Source organism: Phaseolus vulgaris, chromosome 7 (assembly GCF_051622355.1).
Source record: "Phaseolus vulgaris cultivar YP4 chromosome 7, ASM5162235v1, whole genome shotgun sequence".
NCBI classification, from domain to species: domain Eukaryota; kingdom Viridiplantae; phylum Streptophyta; class Magnoliopsida; order Fabales; family Fabaceae; genus Phaseolus; species Phaseolus vulgaris.
In genome coordinates, this window is record NC_143504.1 from 9361340 (window position 1) to 9382614 (window position 21275).

The window sequence follows — 21275 nt, forward strand, 5'->3', positions numbered from 1 at the left end:
CAAAAAGCCTAAAAACTAAAAACAATTCCTAAACCTAAAATCGTAACCGAGTCACGACTTCAAATTAAAAAAACTGACCTTCAATTAAAAAATAAAATTTTATGTTAAAACGAAAATCATTTTTGAAAGCATGATTTTTTAAATTTTAAAAGCATGCTTTCAAATATTATTTATTTATTTTATAAAAAAATAAAAAGAATTCTATAAATATCTTAATGAATTGCACCATTTTGATAAAAAAAATACAACTATCGATATAGGTTCACTAAAAATATTTTATAACATGATTTTCAAACCTCAAACACATGTTTTATAATAATAATGTTTTGTATAGCTGCTCAATTCATTAATTCAAAATTAATTTACTTCCTATTTGTTTATTTGCATAAGTGATAAATGGCAAAGTTACTAATTTTATAGATACTCTTTTAATTATAATTTTTGACAGATTTTTTCTACACCTTGCATATAAAAATTGAAAAGTTACTTTCGTTTCTATTTAATTTTTTTTTTTAAAACCCTAATTATCTCACTTAGAATCTCACACCCTCCCTTAATCATTTTCTATCAAAACCACCGCACCTTCTTATCTCATTTTTTTTTTCTTTAACGACAACACCTTCCTTTTTTAGTGGTCGAAATGAGCTAGCTATGATGTTGGTAGGTGACTTCTCTGAAGAAGAAATAAGGAATGCAGTTTAGAATTGTGAAAGTTCAAAGAATCCATGTCCTGACGAATTTAACTTTGGTTTCTTAAAGTTCTGTTGGGATATTGTAAAGTTGGATGTGGTGTCAGCAGTGAAGGATTTCGCATCTAAAAGTCATTGGCCTAGAGGTTCAAATGTTTCATTCCTCTGTCTCGTCCCGAAAGTAGAAAACCCCTAACAACTCGGCGAGTTCAGACCTATTTCGTTAGTTGGATGCTTGTATAAAATTATTTCAAAAGTGTTGTCTCTATGCTTGAAAAGGGTAATTAGTAAAGTTATTGATTTGAGACAGTCAGCTTTTCTTGAAGGTAGGGGTTTGCTGGACAGTGTGTTAGTAGCTAATGAGGTGCTGGAGGAATATAAAAGAAAGAGGAAGAGTTGTGTGTTTTTCAAAGTCGACTATGAGAAGGCGTATGACTCGGTTAGTTGGGAATTCATTTATTATATGCTTGATCAGTTGGGTTTCTGTGCTAAATGGATTCAGTGGATAAAATGTTGCTTAGAATATGCTTCAGTTTCTGTGTTGGTGAATGGTAGTCCTACTAGGGAATTTACTCCTAGGAAGGGTCTTTGCCAAGGTGATCCACTAGCTCCGTTTCTCTTCCTTTTAGTTGCAGAAGGGTTGGCTGGTGTTTCTAGGATGGCAGAAGAGAAGAAATAGTTTGGAGGTTGGAAGAGCTAAAGTAAAGGTGAATATGTTGCAATATGCTGATGATACTTTATTCTTCTGTGAAGCTAATACCAAAAGTATCTTCAATATTAAGGCGATTTTGCTTTGTTTTGAGCTTGCTGCTGGGCTTAAGGTGAATTTCTTAAAAAGCAGATTGGGCGGGTTGGGGATGGATTCGAGTTCGCTTCAACGCTTTGCGGCTATTCTCAATTGTAATGCGATGGTAACTCCATTTGTTTACTTGGGGCTACCGGTAGGAGGGTGTCATAAGCGCAGTGCTTGTTGGAATGGGGTGTTAGAGAAAGTTCAGAATAAACTGTCTAGGTGGAAAGGCAGGTGTCTATCAATGGCAGGGAGGATTTGTTTGATCAAGTCTGTTCTCTCTTCAATCCCGTTATTTTTTATGTCTTTATTTAAACTACCTTCTGTGGTGGCAGACAAGTTAGTTCGGATCCAAAGGAATTTCCTTTGGGGGTGGGGCTCTGTTGGAAGGAAGATCGCTTGGGCTTCTTGGGATAAGGTGTGTGAGCCTCGGGATTCTGGAGGTCTTGGAATCATTGATCTTAGGAAATTTAACTTGGCTTTATTAGGAAAGTGGATTTGGAGACTGGGTACGGATAAAGGAGGTTTGTGGAAAGAGATTCTTGATTCTAAGTATGGTGGTTGGAGAAGTTTGAGAGAAGGCGGTAAGTCTAGAAGGGGCTTTCTCTGGTGGAAAGATTTGAAGGAGGTGTGGGATTCAGAGGGTTGGGGTAGAAGTTTTGAAGACGGGTTTAAGTGGAAAGTGGGGGATGGTAAGGAGATTTCTTTCTAGGAGGACAGTTGGTTGAGCTGTGATACTTTGAAGGGAGTTTTTCCGAGACTTTTCTCTCTAAGCTCAGCTAAAAACACAAAAATGGCTGAGCTTGGATATTGGTATAATGGTGAATGGGTGTGGAATTTGGTCTAGCATAGATCCTTTTTCGACTGGGAGAAGTCTTTGGTGGAACAGCTGTTTCAGAGTCTGCAAGAGGTGAAGTTGGTTTTTGGGGAGGCGGACAGTTGGGTCTGGAAGGAGTCAAACTTTCTCAGTCAACTCTGCCTATGTTCAGGTAAGGCGGGTTAGAGGAGGGGAGTATTCTCCTGTGTATAGTAAGTTGTGGAGGTGCAAAGCCTTGCCATCTGCTTTGTTCACTGCTTGGAGGGTGTTGGAGAATAGGATTGCCTCTAGGGTTAACTTGGTAAGGCGTGGAGTGGCGGTAGAAAATCTCTTATGTTGTTTGTGTGGAGAGGAGGAGGAGTCGTCTTGTCACTTGTTCTTTGTTTGCAGGTTTGCTTGGCGTGTCTGGTATCTGTGCTTTAAGTGGCTTGGTGTGTCGTCTGTAATTCACAAGGAACCTAAGTCAATTTTTCACAATTCAGGATGAGTCAGGCTTCTGTTTCGGTTAACGAAGTTTGGGGTACAATTTAGGTTGGCATTGTAAGCGAAATCTGGAAACATAGGAACTCGGTCATCTTCAATAGAGGTGTGGCATATGTGTCTGAAGTGTTCGCTTCGGTGCAAGTAAATGTATGGTCTTGGATTTTTGCAAAGTCTCGTTCTGCTTATTTCCCTTATTCTAGTTGGGTTTTAAATCCTCTGGCTTGTATAAGGTTGATTCATTAATATTGGTTAGTGTTGGTATGGTTATCCCTTTGCTAATTTGGTAGGCGTTCTAATAGGAGAATGGTGTTAAGTATTTTTGTATAAGGGTTGGACCACCCCTGAAGTGGTCCCTATTTATTTATTTATTTTTATTGCTGATAAAAAAAAGGAACTAATTGAAAGAAATAAGAGAAGATAAAAAGTTGTAGAAACTGATGGAAGGTAATTGTACAAGATTGTAAAACTGTTGAGGTGATCTTATTCATTTTGATTTATTTCAATAATATATATAAATAAAATTACAATTACTGGAAGTTATGAAATAGGAATACTATCATAAAATCAGAATTAATAATCATAAAATCAAAATTAATAACCAACATAGAGGAAACATTAGAGCATAATTATTGAGGAGAACATTTGTACTAAACTAAGTTTTTATTTTTTGACTCGGACTTTCGCACTACCATTTTTTGACCTTTAGTGACAAAAACAATTATGTATTAGATTCAAGTCGAATTGTATAAACCAAAAATATAAAACACATACTAGATTTTTCATATTATATCATATTATTGAAATAGTATCTTAGGCTACCTACCTAATGTAAAACTTTATTTTTAATAGTGTAATATCCTGGTTCGAATTATGTAATATTATTTTGAATGATGTATTATGGAAGTATATTTAAATTACATAATCTTGGTTCTTAATTACAAATCCTATTTTGTATTAGAGAAATTTAGAATTATATTTAAAGCTATATAATGTAAAATATATTGCAATTTGATTATATGAAGTATATTCTGATGTTATGGAGGTATGAGAAGAAGGGATGGAGGGTGAGTTGGGAGATGGGAGAGATTCCTCTATTCTGTTCCTCAAAAATGTTCACTTTCTCATATATATACTTTTATAAGCATATTTTATATATGCTTATTCCACTTCCAATTAATTGCATATGCTATACCATTTCACCTATCTCACCCATATAGTATATACATCCTACCTAATAATTTCATGTCAACAACTTTATACCATACTCATCACCATAAAGGATATGTAACAAATTCCATGGATCTATTTATAAAGGTTGAAGATCAAATATCTTGTGAATTATTTGATACATGATTATTGCATCTTTTTTTCAAAACAGTCAAAATTTTACTATGAGTAGTTTTATAAATTGGAGACATATTTTGGGCTTTAGTCTATTCTCTTTGTTATCATACAAGACTATGATTTATTATAAAGAGTTTAATTTTTCTTGTTTCAACGCTGCTAGGAAAAGGCTGGTATGATGTTTTTAAGATGAAGTACGTCATCTTTAAATGTTTATTAGGTTATCTGTTAAGAACTTCTAGGACTTTTGTAGATCTGTCTAACATCTTGGAGAATTGATGTAATTTTTTTTTTTCAGAATTAGGTGGATTATTTTTTTTATAAGAATTGAGATATCTTTTAAATATTATTATTTTTTTCGATAAAAAAATCATTTGTGGAGAGAAAGAATCCAGAAATTAGAAGGAGTACCTACAATAATAGTAGTAAGAGATTATATCTTTTTATTGTCGCATTTGTATGATATTTTTTTTAATCTTTTATCATGTTTAGATTATTAGAAACATTTTTTTTCTATCATTTAGTATCACAAGTATTTATAGATTGAAAAACTGCAAAGCTAGAATAAATTTTATATTTCACCAATTCAAACATGTGTTTGATTCATGAATTTAGAGACATAAAACTTGTTTGTAGGCTAAAGTCTTACTAAATTAGACTTATCATGTAACTCTATGATAGAACTACCAAATTATGTTATTTTTTTATAAAATATTAAGTAAAAATACATTTAAATTATATAATTAAGAAAGTTAAAAGGAAACAACTTCTTCATGCTCTCTAGTACACAATGATGTTGTATGATGAAAAGGAAAGTAACCTCATAAAACTTGTATCCAATTATAAAACTTAACATATCATAAAGTTTTAATCGATTTGGAACAATACACTAATTAGGTATCAAATAACTCCCAAGATATTTGATAATAGATTAAATTAATATTAAAAATGAACCACATTCATTTTAATGGTGTGAAGAAGAAAATCTAAAATGAGTACATTTATTTCATATGTTGGAAAAGATAGAATGAATATTTCAATTCCGATACTATATTAATCATAAATTTACTAATTGATGGAGGAAATTCGAACAAATAGAGATGGACATTTATATCTTTTTTGTCCCAACAACAAAAATACATAATATAATAGAGACACTTGAAGTGTACCAACTTGTATACAAAGACTTAAAATACATAGACAATAAATAAAAATGGCATTTATATGCATGCTCCACATATTATTTTTATTAATAAATATATATACGTTGTAGGACCATATGTTGAAATTTCCCCTCCCTATTGTTTACCTAATAAAGTAAAATCACATTAATCCATGGAAACTTTGATATTACTTTTTATTCAATTCAAAATAGATTATTTTAACTCGACAAGAAATAAAATAAATAATAATTGGAACATTTGAGAGATGGCTTAACTTGTATACAAAAATGGAGCCAACCATCCTTCAAAAAACTGCCATAAAACATATAAAAAAGCCCCTAACCCATTTTAGGACATTTACAATATCCATATGATTGCATTGATATTGTTCCTCCAAACAAAAAAAGGAAAACACATCTACATTATTATGCATTTAGATAAAATATTTGGTCAGTTAAAAAAATAGCAATCAACGTAATGCTCCTGTGACAATGAGGAAAAGCCCCACAAGGCAAAATGTGAGTGCAAAAGAAAGGGATGTAGAACAATCCACTTGTAGATGCTTTATTATTGCCAACACAAAATAGATATGTGGTATTCCATACTTGACATCACTTAATGTAGCAGTTCCAAGAAAATTATTTGATTGCCAAATTGATACAAAGGATTAGACATGTGTCAGGGCTAGGATTTCCTCTACATTCACCTTTGCTTGATTAAACACTATCTTGTTCCTATGTTTCCAAATACACCAAATGATAGATACCCACAAACTTTTCCACAACTTTTTTCCTTCATTATTAAAACATAGACAATTAAACTGATCAAAGTGTTTAAGCAAAGAGTTGTGGTTTACTAAACTTACCCCCAATCCATTTGTTGCACATGTTCCAGACCATTTGATATGTTACAAGAAATAAAGAGGTTTGATGTCGTTTCCTACTCCCTCCCTCAGAGGGCGCACAATGTATGCCTCAATTGCACCGCCCTCCTTATTAGATTTTGCTTGGTAGCAATTTTGTTCAACATAGCCCTCCATGCAAAAAATTGAGCAGAAGGTAGTACCTTTAGGCTCCACAACGAATGAAACGTTTCTGATTTTCCCTTATACTAAGATTTGTCAACTTTGTGTACGCAAATTTAATAGAAAAAAAATATTAGTGTGTGGGTCTCTCCATAACCATTTATCCTCCCTTTTTGTGTGCAAGGTTTGTTGTGTTAAGTATAACATGAAATCTACTAGCTGCGACTTTTCCCAGTCAAACCAGTCCCTTCTCCAACTATATTATCACACTCAACCTACTCTAGACCATCTACCATACCTATTTATTGGTTTGTCTTTGAGCAATGAGTTGTTTCCAGTAAGCTGAATATTTTCTGCCCAAATATCCTCCCACAATTTGATTTTGGATCCTGAACCCACTTGTCATACAACATTGGAATCAAACCAAGTGTTAGCTAGCCATGTATCACACACTTGACATAAGTCATTCCACCATCTAGATTTGTGCTTTTTTAGACTAGATAAATTTAAATTTAGATTCCTCCCGAAGTCATACTTTGATTCTAAAACATCCTTCTATAGACTTACCTCTAATAAACCCAAGCTCCATTTATGTTTTGACAATAAAGCCTTATTGAAAAGATAATGCCAAACATCTTAAAAATGTGTGTTATTCCTGTGGTATATAGAAACAAATTGATAGCATGAGAGGGAACTAATAAGATTATTCAAAGTGATGAGAAGATTGGGAGGTTTGAAAATGCATTATGTCATCAACGGCAACACCAATGAAGTTAACTATCGACCTAATTCGCAAGAGATTATTCCCACGTAAATATTTTTCTGTTTTTGTGGCTTTAACAGCATATGAAACGTAATTGCTTTCAGGTTTATGTGCCTTTCACAACATATACATCCATGATGGCATGCTCCGCAAGCAAGATATTCTGTTTAATGTTAATTTCTATCTTAGCTTTGACATTACAAATATAACTGAAGCAGTTAACAATTATAATCACATAATTGACTTATATAACATCACTTCAATTGCATGGAGTAAGTGAAATTGATGTTTGTGTTTTCATTGTTAATGAGTTGTTCTTACTCTCTTTTTTCAACTACAGCGTATGGTGAAATAGTAATAGCCACTAAAACTATTATTATTCTCACGAAGATTTGCACAATATTTAATAAGTAATATTTTTTTATTGTTGGAGCAAATAATAGTTAGTAACTGGTGTCTGGTAATTAAGTAATTTAGATTTAAATTAAAATGATACTGCTAAATAAGTTAAAAATAAATATTCATTATGAAAATAATAAATGGAGAAACAACTATTTATACTAGGGAGATGATACTTTGACATTTAAAAAAAAATATTTATTTGAAATATATTATATTAATATTTTTATTTTTTAACTTAATGAATTGATAACTTGGGTTATTTTATCTTAAAGGCCTCACATTATTATTTTTTAAATATTAATAGTGTATGGTGGATGCTCCAAAGTAGAGAAGTTGTTTAAAATTTTGTTCACATCCAATTTATTTATTATTGATAGTATGTCCAATAGTCTCACGTTACTTAAGAGTCAATACTTAAATACATTTTTCTCCCTTAAATTTACAAGGCACCTTTTAGAGACGAAACTTCGAGTTTCAAATCGAATAGTACCACGAATACGATTATTGATCCTAATGAGCTATCTCAATAAATTTAAGGTTGGAACATTGGCATTGTTTATGAGAATGAAAGAATACTAAGAGAACAATGATTCATATATGAAACCACTTTTTCATTCTCACAGACGGCTTAATATTCTGACATCAAATTTGTTGAAAAAATATTGTTAATTATCGCATAAGAGATATTGTTCATTTTACTTTAAAAATATTCTCACATACTAGATATTGTCCATTTTAGAGCACATAATTCCATCACGGTTTTCTCTTTAAAACCATCTAATATATATATATATATATATATATATATTACTTGTGTTAATAAACTGAATGAATGAGTAATGATTATTGAGCTAAATTTTTTTATATTAATAAAAGTAATATGTATATTAAATGATATTTGTTACTTAAAACAATATTATCTCATATTAATTATATAAACAAGATTATGCGCATAATTAAAAGATAAAACTTAGTACTAATAAAATTTTATAATAATTCAATTAAATTAACTTTTATTGATTTAAATAAAAGGCTCATCAAAACTTTATAAATAGATTAACATGTTTTAGTTACTGTCGATCACTTTTCACTAACTTATCTACAGGAGTAATTTTCCCCCTTTCTCAATCACTTGAACACATCTCGAATAATATAATTTGTGAAGGTCTCGGAAAAAGTAACCTTATAGAATCATCTCGCTAGTTTATATTTTTTTAATTTCTCTTAATTAGTTTTCATGGGTTTAACTTTCTTGGCTAATGTGGCATTGATCACCATTTTTTAATGTGGTCATTTGTGCTAAAATCATTATCTGTAAATGATGGTATATGACTATATAGTTATATGACTATATGTGTATATGTTATTTTTACTTTAAAGTTTATTATATTAATTAATTAATAAAGTATGTTTCAAGCAACCAACGATCAAAATTAAATAACATAATTTTCTTATTAAAAAAGTTTTAACCATTACATCAATCATTTTGTTATCATAGTATATAAATATTATTAATATTATTCATATATATAATATCATTCATATTATTAATTTCATTAATACTATTTTTATTCAAATTAATAACATTATTAATTATTATAATAATGTTATTAATATTATTAAATATTATTAAATACTACTAATATTATTAATATTATTATTATTATTATTAAAATCATTAATATTATTATTACTAATTTTAGTCATATTATTAATATTACTAATATTATTAACATTATTAATATTATTATTACTAATTTTAGTCATATTATTAATACTACTAATATTACTAATAATATAATTATTCATATTATTAATATAATACTAATAATATTATTTATATTATTATATTAATATTATTAATTCTATAATATTAATGACATGTATATATATTAGTTATGATCGATTAAGCAAAAGAGCTCCAAATCAATAAGTGTAGTAAGATCCATGATGGCTTCATATAGTGGGTTCCTATAATTCTAATCATTTGCATTCCTATAATTCTAATCACCATATATGGTATAATTCTAATCACCATTACATGTTGAATTCGCTTTTACTATTATGATGGTATCATCAGGCAGGAGTAGGAAACTTGATAGATACATGCATCATAGAGATAATAGCTCCAAGATCAGTAAGTGTAGTACGACCGATGATGGCTTCATATGGTGTGTTTCCTTCAACTAAAATATACTCGACTGACAAAATTCGAAAGTGTGAATTGGTACCGAATATTGTTAGCAAATTAACACATCCTCTTGTTTGTCGTTCATATCCTGTTAACGAAACCAAATGTTTTGAATAGGGCTGGAGAAAGGAAGAGGGATACCCAACTGTAAATGTGATGGTAGGAATGGTAAGAAGGGAACTCATTTTAGACTTTAGAGATGTCTCTTTCTTGTGGAAAGTTATGTAACAGCAAATACCCTCTGCAACAATAGTATTAATTGTGCCTCTGGCCTTGTTGGAATTATATAGAAAGATCTCATGTGAATATTACAAGTAACTCGTGAATATTACAAGTAATTCATGTGAATATTATTAGTAAATGAAGAATGCATTTTGGTTTGGTGAAATTGTTACGAGAAGATATTAATTATAAATCTTATGAACACAATTTTTATTAGTATTATGTTGATTCTATACATCATTTCATATATAAGATTTATTGAGACGTAGTTTCCTAAATTTTATTTTCAAAAAAATTAATCATTTATTTTTGTAACTAATTTTATTGTAATATTTAATTAAACAACTTTATATTTAATTAAAAAAAGAAATATTTTATTCAATAAAACATGTAAATTATAACTATTTTTCTCAAAAAATAATATAATAGGCATGTACCTTGCACGTAAATTTTATAAAAAAAAATTACAATAATTAAAAATTATATTTATTATAATATTAATAAATTAAATAAATTACGCAATGCAATATTATTTTTCAAGTACACATGTTATAAATTAAAAATTATATACAACAAATAAAAATAAAAATTAAAAGAAACAATAATATTTTACTTAATATTTAAATTACTGTAGAAACAAAGTAATAAATAAAATAAAAAAATATATAGTTATATGATTATAAGTGTATGTGCTATTTTTACTTTAAAGTTTATTATATTATTTAATTAACAAAGCATGTCAACCAACGAGCGATCCAAATTAAATAATATAATTTTTTTAATAAAGAAGTTTTAACCATTATATCTATCAAATTTTATTATCATCATATAATTATTATTATTATACTTATTAGTATGACTATCAATATTAAATAATTAATAATATAAATATTATTAATATTATTCATAGATATAATATCATTCATATTATTAATTCTATTAATTTTATTTTTATTCAAATTAATAACATTATTAATTATTATAATAATATTATTAATACTATTAATATTATTATTACTAATTTTAGTCATATTATTAATACTATTAATATTACTAATACTATTAATATTATTAATAATAATATTATTCATATAATACTAATAATATTATTTATATTATATTAATATTATTAATTTTAGAATATTAATGACATGTATATCTATTAGTTACTATCTACTAAGCGAAGGAGTAACCCAAATCATTATCTTAGTTTCAACCCCGAGAATATAAAGTATTTTCATCACTCCCAAAAATATCAAACATAAAGATTAACTCAATAAAATATTAAAGAATTGAAATAAAGTATTATTGAAATATACAAATAGTAAATATGTAAATGACATACATAAATGTAAATTTTGTTTCAAACCCAAAAAAAAAATCAAAACACTACTGAAAATTATTATAAGAAGATGTTGGAGGCAAATTTTGTTTTTCTTTGCACACAATTTATTTCTGCGATGATACAATCTTTATTCTTCTCTATACATTACTTCTCTCTTTCATGCATAGTCATAACAATAAGAAAGTAAAAACGTAATAAATAAATTTTCTTTAATTAACAATAAACGCGTCAATTTTTATGTAGGTGATCAATGTATCACTACCTTATTTTTAATTCTTTTTTCTTTTGAATAAAGATTCTTTAATCCTTTTTTCTTTTGAATAAAGATTTTGACACCAGAAGCGCAGTATTGTCCAGATAAGACTAACTCGGTACTGACTCGGTACTCGATTCAGATTCAAGTCTACACCTCCGCATTTATTAATCTTCTTTTATTAAGCCCATTAACGATAATGGCTCCACACTAATCATATAAATGAGCACAAATTCCAAAATATCAGGCACACAATCATCTAATCTTAAACATTGAGTGTTGAATGCTGAGAGTTAACTTGAGCGTCGGAATACATTTTGCAGGTACCATTTGAGTCTGGAGCGAGCAAGGAGGAGGAGTGGAAGAATGAGAGGATGAGAGTTCAACCAAGAAAAGGAAAGAAAGTACAAGTCGACCTACTAAAATAGTAGTTCAAATAGTTCTCTTGATTTCAACTTCGTTCGAGAACATAAACATTAAAATAATTTACCTAATAATTCCTTACAATAATATATTAATATTTTAAATTGTACAGTGTATGTATTTACTGAATATGTGTATCAATGTTTTTTTTCAACGAAGCAACCAGACTTTATTGAATAGTATATTTTTTAAATTACATACTATAAATATATATTCTAATTGAATGACAATGATGCTGATAAAGAAAAAATAAATTCAGTGACAGCGAAGATAATAAAGACTTTTTTCCTATTTAAAATTATTATGTACATTGCGCGATTTTCTATTTTTTTCAAAAATTTTAAATTTTCAAATTTTAATATTTTCAAATAATTTATATTTTAAATTTTTCAAATTTACAAAATTTTAAAATTTCTCTAATTTTTAAACTTGGCTTTTCGAAACACTTCAAATTTTGAATTTTTAAATTATCAAAATTTGAAATTTACAACATTTTTAAATTTTCAACTTTTAAAATTTTAAAATTTTAAAATTTTAAATTTTTAACTTTTCAAAATATTTTTCTCTTTCACTTTCTTTAATTTTTTTTCTGCCTATTTTATCTTTATATCAATATTTGATTTTATTTCATTATAATGGACATTGCGTCATTTTCTATTTTTTCAAAAATTTTAAATTTTAAATTTTCAAACCTTAAAACTTTTTTGAAACACTTAAAATTTTTTAATTTTTCAAATTTTCAAACCCTAAAACCTTTTCGAAACACTTCAAATTTTAAAATTTTAAAATTTTAAAATTTCATATTTTAAAATTTTCAAAATTTTTGAATTTTAAATTTTTTAAAATATTTAAATTAAAAACTAAACTAAAGGCTTTATAAACCCATCAAACATCTTTTTCATTTTCCACAGTTTGAATAAGCGAAGGAAAGCGCGAAGGGGCAGCTCTCCATTTGATATAATGGGAAAAATTTTATTTGATTTACGGATCACTTTTCCATTTGACTTTGTCATTTCTTACTATTTTAGTTAGTTCAATCAAAGAACTTACGGTCGTATTGGCACATGCTCTTTTTTCATGTTGATGTTCATGTGGTTTCTTTTCTCTCTCTTTTGATTTTTATCTTTTGTTGAGTGAAAATTAGAGTTGTCCTTTTTGTTGTTAATTGGTTGTGGATGTTCAGGGTTTTCTGCAGTGGTTATGGATCGTTGATTGGGAAAATCTCTAGAAGCTTTGGTGTTTACGGTATGTTATGTGAAAATCTCTCCAAGGTTGCCTTTTTTTTTCAAGGAACAAAAGAAGTTGACAATTTATTGGCTTTGGTTTTGTTTCAGTTTTGTTTTAGAGTATGCAATATACTGATGTAAGTTATTGGGAAGAAGAATTTGTTGAAGACCTTCTTGAGCATCTTAAGAGGTTTGTTTTCTGATAATTAGTTTAACATTTTTTCCTTTTAAAAATGAAAAAAAAATCTTCTACGATAAAAAGCAATCGATGATAATTTCCCACTACAAAGACTTTAGAAGAAACGAGATCCGATTGTATTTGAAATTATGAATGTCGTTAACTTGGGTATACATATTTGAGTTATTTACAAATTAAAATATTTGTATACAATATATGTACCATAAACTAGAGTCAATGACCATGTGGTGTTCTAGATATTACATGAAGATTGTGACTTTAACAACAAAGAAACCACAATTTCTCTCCCTTTCTCTTCTCAATGCAGTAGTTCTCCTTCAAGGAAGACATCAAGGTATTGCTTTATCAAGTTCAAAAATTGAAAACTGAAGGTACCAACAATGCCAACAACATCGACACTGCAAGGAATACTTCTTTTTGACATTTGTAGGATAGGATTTGGGAACAACTTTCTTGGATAGTTTCAATTCCATATTGCAAGCATACTAGTCCAAATCTCCATCATGAACATGACCCATACTTTCTACGGACCCATCACAACATAGTACCAGTACAAGAATGGCCGAAAAATAACAAGTTGACCTTCATTGACACTTCTTTATAAAGCCTTACAACTTGATCCCCAATATCAGAAGCCATTTGGGTTTGCTGCAGCAAGTTCAACCTCACTAGAGTGCACACCATATGCAGTACCAACACTAGAGCACTTCAAAAAGTTCATCTTCAAGTTGGTCTCTCCATCCAAATTCATAATCTCCATTTTTTTTTGGCAGATCATCTTGTTGCAAAATTTCAATTGATTTTTTTCTCATAATCAACCTGTTGTTCCAAGAAAATTCAAATATGGTTGTTACACCCAACTTATAGGGTTATGATATTTTTACACCCAACTTCACCTTACATTCATAACAAAATATTAATATTTGTAATAAAAAATATCCTTAATAAAAATATAAGTAAAATATAAAATATTAAAATAATTTTTAAAATTAAAAAAATTATAAATTTTTATAAATGATTAAAATATTAATATTTATTGTAAGTGGGAGATGGAGCATCAATTTAGAAAATATCATTTTTGTTATTTATAATAGATGAAGCTGATGTGACAAAAAGTAATCTGATAAATGTAACTTTTTATGTGGGTGAATTCACAATGAATGTCAATGTATCACTACATATTTCAATCCCTAATTCTTTTCAATAGAGATTCTTTTGACATCAGAAACATTAAAAACTATTTACCTAACACTTCATTACAATAATATATTAATATTTTAAATTAAAAAATAAAACAAAAATAATTAAAATTATAAAGTGTATGTATTTACTGTATACGTATCAATGTCTTTTTTTTCTTCAACGAAGCAACCTGACTTTATTGAATAGTAGATTTTTTAAATTACATACTATAAAATATATATTCTAATTCAGTGACAACGATGCTGATAAAGAAAAAATAAATTCAGTGACAGCAAAGATAATAAAGACGAAATATCAACATTATTTAATTTAATGACTAAATTGAATTTTTTTTATTTAATTGAGGTGCAGATTTTTTTTTTCTTTGCAGTGTTATGGTTTTTTTTTAGTTGGGAAAATTTTGTGCAAATTTTATTTATAGAAACTTCTTTATTTGAGATATATCATCCTAATTAATACTAAATATAATTATGTAATTATTGTTGATTTATTTTTTTTACTAATTTAAGTAATTATATTATTAAAATATTTTAAATTCTTAAGTTTATGAGTTGAGTCTAAGAGTTCTCTGTTTATAACTCTTCTTGTTTGATAGTACAATTTTTTTTCTATTAAAAAAGAATTTGCTCTAAAAAAATTAAAGATTCTGATTAAACTAATAATTTTTTATTTTTCATTTTAAGTGATTGACTACTTCAAATTTAAAACCATTTAATATAAATAATCATAAATTAATTTTTAAAATGTAATATAAAAGCTGTAGCTTACAAAATAGATTAGACTAAATTATTTTTTCAGGTAAAACATACACCTGTAAAAAATTTAAATATATCTAAAGTTAATTACTCACTAAGGGTGAAATCACAAATTAAATTATTCTTAAAGCATAAGATATGCTACATCCCTATAATTATAATCATTTGCATTCTTATAATTCTAATCATCATATATGCTATAATTCTAATCATCATCACATATTGAATTCGCTTTTACTCTTACATGGTATCATTGGGTAGGAGTAGGAAACATAATAGACACATGCATCATAGACATAATAGCTCCAAGATCAATAACTATAGTAGGACCGATGATGGCTTCATATGGTGCATTTCCTCCAACTAAAATATACTTGACTGACAAAGTTCAAAAGTGTGAATTGGTACCGAATGTTGTTAGCAAATTAACACATCCTCTTGTTTGCAGATCATTTCCTGATAACCAAACCAAAAGTTTTGAATAGGACTTTAGAAAAGAAGAGGGATACCCAGCTTTTGAAAGATAAACCAGTATAAAATGTTAAATAAGAATTTTTTTAACTTTAATGTTGGCTACTGTGTCACTCATCACCATTTTATAGTTGTGGTAATGAAGAATGATTTTGGTTTGGTGCAATTGTTATGAAAATATATTAATTATAAAAGTTATAAATGCAATTTTTATGAGTATTATGTTGATTCTATATATCATTTAATATATAAGATTTATAGAGATGTAGTTTCCTAAATTTTATTTTCACAAAATTAATCATTTATCTTTTTAACTACTTTTATTATAATATTTAATTAAACAACTTTATATTTAATGAAAAAAGAAATATTTTATTCAATAAAACACGTAAATGTATAACTATTCTTTTCAAATATAATATACTAGACCTGTACCCAGCACGGATATTTTATAAAAAAATTACAATAATTAAAAATTATAATACTATATTTATTATAATATTAATAAATTAAATAAATTACGCAATGCAATATTATTTCTGTAAATACACATGTAATAAATTAAAATTAGGTACAACCATAACTAATAAATAAAAGTAAAAATTAGAAGAAACAATAATATTTTACATAATATTTAAATTATTGTAGAAACAAAGTAAAAAAAAATATACAATAATTAAGAAAAACAAGTAATTTAATTGGCAACGCATGTCAAGTAACAAACGATCAAAATTGAATAACATTAAATTATTCTTAAAGCATAAGATATGCTACATCCTATAATTCTAATCATTTGCATTCTTATAATACTAATCATCATATATGCTATAATTTTAATCATCATTAGATGTTGAATTCGCTTTTACTAATTATGATGGCATCATCAGACAGGAATAGGAAACTTGATAGACACATGCATCATAGATATAATAGCTCCAAGATCAATAAGTGTAGTACTACCGATGACGCTTCATATGGTGCGTTTCCTTCAACTAAAATATACTTGATTGACAAAGTTGGAAATTGTGAATTGGTACCAAATGTTGTTAGCAAATTAACACATCCTTTGTTGTTCATATCCTATTAACGAAACCAAAGGATTTGAATAGGGCTGGAGAAAGGAAGAGGGGATAGCCAAGTTTTGAGAGGTAGACCGGTATAAAAGGTTAAATAAGTTTTCCTCACGATCAAGAACTTTTTTAACTTTAATGTTAGATAATATGGGACTGATCACCATTTTATAGTTGTGCTAATGAAGAATGCATTTTGATTTGGTGCAATTGTTGTGAGAAGATATTAATTATAAATCTTTTGAAGGCAATTTTTACGAGTATTATGTTGATTCTAGACATCATTTAATATATAAGATTCATTCAGATGCAGTTTCCTAATTTTTATTTTCACAAAATTAATAATTTATCTTTCTAACTACTTTTATTATAATATTTAATTAAACAACTTTATATTTGATGAAAAAAGAAATATTTTATTCAATAAAACACGTCAATGTATAACTATTCCTCTCAAATATAATATACTAGGTTGTACCCAGCACGGATATTTTATAAAAAATGACAATAATTAAAAATTATAATACTATATTTATTATAATTTTAATAAATTAAATAAATTACGCAATACAATATTATTTCTGCAAGTACACATGTAATAAATTAAAAATTAGATTCAACAATAAATATTAAATAAAAGTAAAAATTAGAAGAAACAATAATATTTTACATAATATTTAAATTATTGTAAAACCAAAGTAAAAAAAAATACAATAAATAAGAAAAACAAGCAATGAAAAAGCATGTCAAGTAACAAACTATCAAAATTGAATAACATTAAATTATTCTTAAAGCATAAGATATGCTACATCTCTATAATTCTAATCATTTGCATTTATATAATTCTAAACATCATATATGCTATAATTATAATCATCATGACATGTTGAATTCGCTTCTACTATTATGATGGTATCATCGGGCACGAGTAAGAAACTTGATAGACACATGCATCAAAGAGATAATTGCTCCAAGATCAATAAGTGTAGTACGACCGGTGATGGCTTCATATGGTGCGTTTCCTTCAACTAAAATATACTTGATTGACAAAGTTCGAAAGTGTGAATTGGTACCGAATGTTGTTAGTAAATTAACACATCCTCTTGTTTGCAGTCCATATCTTGTTAACGAAAGCAAAGGTTTTGAATAGGACTATAGAAAGGAAAAGGGGATACCCAACTTTTGAAAGATAGACCGATATAAAATGTTAAATAAGTTTTCCTCACGATCAAGAATTTTTTTAACTTTAATGTTAGATAATGTGGGACTGATCACCATTTTATAGTTGTGCTAAGGAAGAATGCATTTTGGTTTGCTGCAATTGTTATGAGAAGATATTAATTATAAATCTTTTGAATGCAATTTTTTTGAATATTATGTTGATTCTAGACATCATTTAATATATAAAATTCATTGAGATGTAGTTTCCTAATTTTTATTTTCACAAAATTAATAATTTATCTTTCTAACAACTTTTATTATAATATTTAATTAAACAACTTTATATTTGATGAAAAAAGAAATATTTTATTCAATAAAACACGTAAATGTATAACTATTCTTCTCAAATATAATATACTAGGTTGTACCCAGCACGGATATTTTATAAAAAATGACAATAATTAAAAATTATAATACTATATTTATTATAATTTTAATAAATTAAATAAATTACGCAATACAATATTATTTCTGCAAGTACACATGTAATAAATTAAAAATTAGATTCAACAATAAATATTAAATAAAAGTAAAAATTAGAAGAAACAATAATATTTTACATAATATTTAAATTATTGTAAAACCAAAGTAAAAAAAAAATACAATAAATAAGAAAAACAAGCAATGAAAAAGCATGTCAAGTAACAAACTATCAAAATTGAATAACATTAAATTATTCTTAAAGCATAAGATATGCTACATCTCTATAATTCTAATCATTTGCATTTATATAATTCTAAACATCATATATGCTATAATTATAATCATCATGACATGTTGAATTCGCTTCTACTATTATGATGGTATCATCGGGCACGAGTAAGAAACTTGATAGACACATGCATCAAAGAGATAATTGCTCCAAGATCAATAAGTGTAGTACGACCGGTGATGGCTTCATATGGTGCGTTTCCTTCAACTAAAATATACTTGATTGACAAAGTTCGAAAGTGTGAATTGGTACCGAATGTTGTTAGTAAATTAACACATCCTCTTGTTTGCAGTCCATATCTTGTTAACGAAAGCAAAGGTTTTGAATAGGACTATAGAAAGGAAAAGGGGATACCCAACTTTTGAAAGATAGACCGATATAAAATGTTAAATAAGTTTTCCTCACGATCAAGAATTTTTTTAACTTTAATGTTAGATAATGTGGGACTGATCACCATTTTATAGTTGTGCTAAGGAAGAATGCATTTTGGTTTGCTGCAATTGTTATGAGAAGATATTAATTATAAATCTTTTGAATGCAATTTTTTTGAATATTATGTTGATTCTAGACATCATTTAATATATAAAATTCATTGAGATGTAGTTTCCTAATTTTTATTTTCACAAAATTAATAATTTATCTTTCTAACAACTTTTATTATAATATTTAATTAAACAACTTTATATTTGATGAAAAAAGAAATATTTTATTCAATAAAACACGTAAATGTATAACTATTCTTCTCAAATATAATATACTAGGTTGTACCCAGCACGGATATTTTATAAAAAATGACAATAATTAAAAATTATAATACTATATTTATTATAATTTTAATAAATTAAATAAATTACGCAATACAATATTATTTCTGCAAGTACACATGTAATAAATTAAAAATTAGATTCAACAATAAATATTAAATAAAAGTAAAAATTAGAAGAAACAATAATATTTTACATAATATTTAAATTATTGTAAAACCAAAGTAAAAAAAAATACAATAAATAAGAAAAACAAGCAATGAAAAAGCATGTCAAGTAACAAACTATCAAAATTGAATAACATTAAATTATTCTTAAAGCATAAGATATGCTACATCTCTATAATTCTAATCATTTGCATTTATATAATTCTAAACATCATATATGCTATAATTATAATCATCATGACATGTTGAATTCGCTTCTACTATTATGATGGTATCATCGGGCACGAGTAAGAAACTTGATAGACACATGCATCAAAGAGATAATTGCTCCAAGATCAATAAGTGTAGTACGAACGATGATGGTTTCATATGGTGCGTTTCCTTCAACTAAAATATACTTAATTTACAAAGTTCGAAAGTGTGAATTGGTACCGAATGTTGTTAGCAAATTAACACATCCTCTTGTTTGCAGTTCATATCCTGTTAACGAAACCAAAGATTTTGAATAGGGTCGTAGAGAGGTAGAGGGGATAACCACTTTTTGAAAGATAGACCTGTATAAAATGTTAAAAAAGTTTTCCTCACGAATAAGAATTTTTTTAACTTTAATGTTGGCTAATTTGGCACTGATCACCATTTTATAGTTTTGCTAATGAAGAATGCATTTTGGTTTGGTGCAATTTTTATGAGAATATATTAATTATAAATCTTTTAAATGCAATTTTTAAGGGTATTATGTTGATTCTAGATATCATTTAATATATAAGATTCATTAATATGTAGTTTCCATATTTTTAATTTCACAAAATTAATCATTTATTTTCTAACTACTTTTATTATAATATTTAATTACACAACTTTATATTTGATGAAAAAAGGAATATTTTATTGAATAAAACACGTAAATGTATAACTATTCTTCTCAAATATAATATACTAGGTTGTACCTAGCACGGATATTTTATAAAAAATGACAATAATTAAAAATTATAATACTCTATTTATTATAATATTAATAAATTAAATAAATTACGCAATGCAATATTATTTCTGCAAGTACACATGTAATAAATTAAAAATTAGATTCAATAATAAATAATAAATAAAAGTAAAAATTAGAAGAAACAATAATATTTTGCATAATATTTAAATTATTGTAAAAACAAAGTAAAAAAAATACAATAAATAACAATAAATAAGAAAAACAAGCAATCTAATCGAAAAAGCATGTCAAGCAACAAACTATCAAAATTGAATAACATTAAATTATTCTTAAAGCATAAGATATGTTACATCTCTATAATTTTAATCATTTGCATTCCTATAATTCTATTCATCATATATGCTATAATTTTAATCATCATTACATGTTGAATTCGTTTTTACGATGATGATGGTATCATCGGGCAGGAGTAAGAAACTTGATAGACACATGCATCATAGAGATAATAGCTCCAAGATAAATAAGTGTAGTACGACCGATGATGATGGCTTCATATGGTGCCTTTCCTTCAACTAAAATATATTTGATTGACGAAGTTCAAAAGTGTGAATTGGTACCGAATGTTTTTAGCAAAT